Source organism: Camelus ferus, chromosome 10 (assembly GCF_009834535.1).
Source record: "Camelus ferus isolate YT-003-E chromosome 10, BCGSAC_Cfer_1.0, whole genome shotgun sequence".
NCBI lineage: Eukaryota > Metazoa > Chordata > Mammalia > Artiodactyla > Camelidae > Camelus > Camelus ferus.
The window spans coordinates 37,292,830-37,298,449 of record NC_045705.1 but is presented as its reverse complement, the minus strand read 5'-3'; the positions used below and the strand labels follow the sequence as shown (position 1 = coordinate 37,298,449).

Sequence of the window (5,620 nt, the reverse complement as noted above, 5' to 3'; positions counted from 1 at the left end):
TGTTGGTGTTGTACATTTTATGGGTTTGCAAAAATGTATTATGGTATATATCCCTTATTATAGTGTTATACAGAGTATTTTCACTGTTTTAAAAATCCTCTGTTGTCTGCCTATTCTTTCCTCTTCCTCACCTTACCAACTCCTGGCAATCTTTGTACCGTCTCTGTAGTTTTACCTTTTTCCAGAATGGCATATGCTTAGAATGACACAGTATGTAGCTTTTTCACATTATCTTCTTTCACTTACTAGTATACATTTAAGGTCCCTTTGTGTCTTTTCATGGCTTGATAGCTCATTTTTTTAAGCACTGAATAATAGCCATTGTCTGAACATACCACAGTTTATTTATCCATTAATATACTGAGGGAAATCTTGGTGGATTTCACATTTTGGCAATTATGAATATAGCTTCAATAAACATTTCCGTGCAGGTTTTTTATGTGGATGTAACTTTTCAACTCCTTTAGCTAAGTACCAAGGAGTGTGATTCCTGCATTATATGGTAAGACTATGTTTAGTTTTATAAGAAACTGCCAAACTGTCTTCCAAAGTGGCTGTAAGATTTTGCATTCCCACCAGCAATGAATGAGATTTCCTGTTGCTCAACATTCTCACCAGCATCTTGTGTTGTGTGTCGTATGGCGTTTGGCCATTCTGATAGGTGTCAAGTGGCATCTCATAGTTGTTTAGCTTGCATTTCCCTGGTGACATATGCTGTTGAACATCTTTTCATATGCTTATTTGCCATCTGTGTATCTTCTTTGATGAGTTGTCTGTTAGTCTTTGTCCCCACTTTTAAACCAGGTTGTTTTCTTACTGTTGAATTTTAAGAAGTATTTATATACTTTGAAAACAATTCTTTATTAGATGGGTCTTTCACAAATATTTTCTCCCAGTCGGTGGCTTGTCTTCTCATTCTCTTGATGTTGTCTTTCACAGAGCAGACATTTTTCTTAATTTTTAACAAAGTCTAGGTTATCGGTTATTTCTTTCATGGATCTTTGATGTTGTATCTCAAAAGGCATCACCATACCAAGGTCATATAATTTTACTTCTATATCATTTTCTAAGAGTTTTATAGGTTTGCATTATAGATTTATCTATAATCCATTTTGGGTTAATTTTTGTGAAGTATGTAAAGTCTGTGTCCAGATCTATTTCTTTTAAATATGGGTGTCCAGTTGCTCCAACATCATTTGTTGAAAAAACTATTTTCACTCCATTGTACTGATTTCTTTCCCTTGTCAAATATCAGTTGACTGTATTTATGGGGTTCATCTCTGAGCTCTCTAGTTTGTTCTTTTGATTTATTTGCCTCTTCTTTTTCCAGTACCATGCTGTCTTGATTACTATAGCTTTACAGTAGGTCTTGGAGTTGGGTACTGTTGGTCTTCCAACTTTATTCTGCTCCTTCAGTATTGTGTTGGTTATTCTGGGTCTTTTGCCTCTCCATGTAAAGTTCAGAATCAGTTTGTTGGTATCTACTATATAACTTGCTGGGGTTTTGATTGGAATGACGTTGAATACATAGATCAAGTTAGAAAAAAACTGATGTCTTGACAATTTGAGTATTCCTACCCATAAATATGGAATCTCTCCCTTTATTTAGTTCTTTTTTCATTCATCAGACTTTTGTAGTTTCCTCATATAGATCTTGTATGTATTTTGTTAGACTTGTACCTATGTATTTCATTTTTGGGGGAGCTAATATAAATGGCATTGTATTTTTAATTTTAAGTTTCCCTTGTTCATTCATTTCCCCTCTGTTCATATATATATATATATATATTTGACTTTCATACATTGACTTTATATTTTGCGAACTTTCTATAATCATTTGTTTTTTGTCAATTCTTTCCGTTTTTTTTACATAAACAATCATGTCATTTATGATCAGTTTTACTCCTTTTATCCCAATCTATATACAGTTTATTTCCTTTACTTCTTTTATTGCATTAGCTAGTAATTCCATTACAATGTTGAAAAGTAATGGTAGGGGACATCTTGCCTTAATAGGAAAACTTCTAGTTTCTCACCATTAAAAATAATGCTAGTTATAGAACTAGCATTCTAGGACTAGGACTAGATATTCTTTATTAAGTTGAAGAAGTTCGCCTCTATTCCAAGTTTACTGAGAGTTTTTATCATAAATGTGTGTCAGATATTGTGAAATGCTTCTTCTGCATCTATTGACACAATCATGTGATTTTTCTTTCTAAGTTTGTTGATGTGATGGATTATATTAATTAATTTTCAAATAATGAAACTGATTTACATACCTGGGATAAATCCTGCAGGATTGTGGCATATAATTATTTTTAACTATTATTAGATTGGATTTGCTGTTATTTTGCTGAGGATTTTTACATCTATGTTCATCAAAAATATTGATCTATAGCTTTTGTTTCTGGTGATGTTTTTGTCTAGGTTTGGCATTAGGGTAATGCTTGCTTCACAGAATAAGGTAGGGAGTATTTCATCTGCTTCTGTGCTCTGAAAGACATTGTAAAGAATTGGAATTTTTTCTTTAAAATTTGGTAGAATTTACTAGTGAACATACCTAGACCTGGTGCTCTCCATTTTAGGAATGTATTAATTATTAATTCAAATTCTTATATTGATTTATTCAGGTTATTTATTTCTTCATGTTGAAGGCCTGGCAAATTGTGTCTTTCAAGGAATTGGTCCATTTTGCCTAAGTTATCAAGTTTGTGGGCATAGAGTTGTTCATAGTTTTCCTTTATTATCCTTTTAATGTCTGTTGTATCTGTATTGATGTCTTCTCCTTCATTTCCGATGTTAGTAATTTGTGTCTTCTTTCTCTTTCTTTTCCTTTTTTTTTCTTTATAAAGTTAGTCTGACTTGAGAATTATCTATTTTATTAATTTTTTTCAAGGAATCAGCCCTTGGATTTATTAATTTTCTTTATTTATTTCCTATTTTCCGTTTCACTGAATTCTGATCTAATTCTTATATTTCTTTTCTTCTCCTTAATTTAAATTTAATTTTATCTTTTTTGCTAGTTTCCTAAGATGGAAGCTTAATTTAGATTTTTATTCCTTTCTAATATACACATTCAGTACTATAAATTTCCCTCTAAGTCCTGCTTTTGTTGTATCCCGCAAACTTTTATAAATTATGTCTTCTTTTGTATTAAGTTCAAAATATTTTAAATATTCTCTTGAGATTCCTTCTTTTACTTGTATGTTATTTAAAAGTATGTTGTTTAATCTCTATGCTTTTTAGAATTTTCCAGTTATCTTTCTGTATTGATTTCTAATTTAATTCTATTGTAGTCTGAGAACAGACACTGTATGCTTTCTATTACATTTTTCAAAGTGTGTTTGATTACCCCAAATAAGATATTTCTTGGTGAATGTTCCATATGAGCTTGAAGAAAAAGATGTATTCTACTGTTGCTGGACAATGTAGTCTAGATGTCAATTATATCCGATTGATTGATGGTAATATTTAGTTCAACTGTGCCCTTACTGATTTTTAGCCTGATGAATCTGTCCATTTCTAATATTAGGGGTATTAAAGTGTCCAACTATACAGTGGATCCATCTACCTCCCCTTGGAAATCTTCCAGCTTTTGCTTCATGTAGTTTTATGCTCTGCTTTTAGGTTTATATACATTAAGAATTATTTCTTCTTGGAGAATTTACCCCTTTCTTATTATGTAATGCCCTCCTTTACAATAAATAGCTTTCCTTACCTTAAAGTTGGCCCTGTTTGAAATTAACATAACTATTCCTACTTTCTTTTGATTAGTGTTAATGTGCTATCTTTTTCTCCATTTTCTGGATGGGTTAATATATGTCTTTATATTTCAAATGAGTTTCTTATAGACAGCATATAATTGGGTCTTGGTTTTTGATCTACACTATTTTTACCTTTTAATTAGTATCAAAGGGATTATTGATAGTTGAATTAACAGCTACCATATTTGTCACTGTGTTCTATTTGTTTTCCTTGTTCTTTGTTTCTACTTTTTGACTTCCACATTTTTTCTGCCTTTTGTAATTTTAACTGAGTATTTTATATGATTCCATTTTCTCTCCTTTTCTACCATAGCAGCTAAAATTCTTTTTTTTTAAATTATGTTAGTGGATGTCTGAGAGTTTATAATATACATTTACAACTAATCCAAATCCATGTTCAAATAACATTATAATAGGTGGATATCAGAAAAATGGTGGAATAAGAGTTTAACATCATCTTCATTCCAAAGAACAGTGATTCTGACAGTTTCCCATGAACAAGAGTGTCTGTACAATTCTGGGAGTCTAGCAAAGAATTTCTAGCACACTGTTGTATATAAATAGATAGACCAATAGATAGATAGATAGATAGACAGACAGATAAATAAGTATCTGATGTTGAACTCATTGAAAAGAGAAAGTTTTATCTTACCTGCAATACTACTCCCCCAAGGTAGCACAGCTTAATCTTCTTGGCCTGTAGTTTCCTCAAAAGGGAAAACAAAAGTTTATCAGTAATTACTTGGTTTCCCCAGCTGTGCAGGATGCTACCAAAGAGACTCCCTTCTTTCTCACCCTATCCAGAATACTGGAGTTTTCTGTACAGCTGAGGGGCAATGAAGGACCAACAGAACAGCAGCCAGGGCTCTGAGGTTATCATAGGATGTGAACCTTACCAACAGCTTTGAGTACTCCATCAGGAAGCACACCCAGATGTCTCTGGGGACACCTCACCTGAAGATTCCCACAACTGGCCCACAATGCTCTGCATGCCACACACACACACACACACACATACATACACCAACTCCACAACCAGCTCCCTATGCACACTCTTGTAGGGAGTGTGACATTGGTAATGTAGGTAACTAGCAAGCACACTCAGAAAGCTGGCCCAAGTCTGTAGGCTTGGGAGAAAACAGACAAACTTGAGCACTTAACATCACCCTAAGGAAAATAAATAGGGCATTGTCAGCACCTGGCTTGCCTTTACAGGGTCAAGAGAAGGCATACAATCTTAAGAACTTCCCCAATGATGGAATAAGAAGTGTAGAGCAGGTGTGTCCATAGGAAAGGTCTGAAACAGTCTCAGAATCCCTAACAGGGATGACAGAAGGATTTATCTACTGAAATCATTCAGTAAAGATCGAAGGATGTTGTTCTGTCTTTAAATGTAAAGACATCAGCAGTCGACTTTAAGGAACACGAAAAATCAAGAAAACATGACACCACAAAAGGAGCACAATAATTTCCCAGTAATTGACCCAAAAGAAATAGAGGTCTTTGATTTGCCTGATAAAGAATTTAAAATAGTTGTTTTAAGAAAGCTGAGTAAACGACAAGAGAAAACAGAAGAACAATTCAGTGAAATCAGGAAAACAATACAGGAAGAAAACTAGTTTAACAGAGAAATAGAAATCATTATAGGGAACCAAACAGAATTCTGGAGCTGAAGAATACAATGAGTAAAATGAAAAATTCAATAGGTAGCCTTAACAATAGACTTGATCAGGCAGAAGAAAGAATCTGTGAAGTCAAAGACAGATTATTTGAAATTATCCCATCAAAGGAGAACAGAAAAGAAAAGAAAAATAGTTAAGGAAAGCCTTCAGGAATTATGGGATACCACAAAGTGA

At 33.3% G+C, this 5,620-nt stretch overlaps 1 protein-coding gene across 1 annotated transcript in view; it reads left to right on the top strand.

Moving 5' to 3' along the window:
• The window catches only part of TENM4 (teneurin transmembrane protein 4), a 2,614,134-nt gene that overhangs the window by 558,701 nt on the left and 2,049,813 nt on the right, over positions 1-5,620 (top strand). The window lies entirely within an intron of this gene.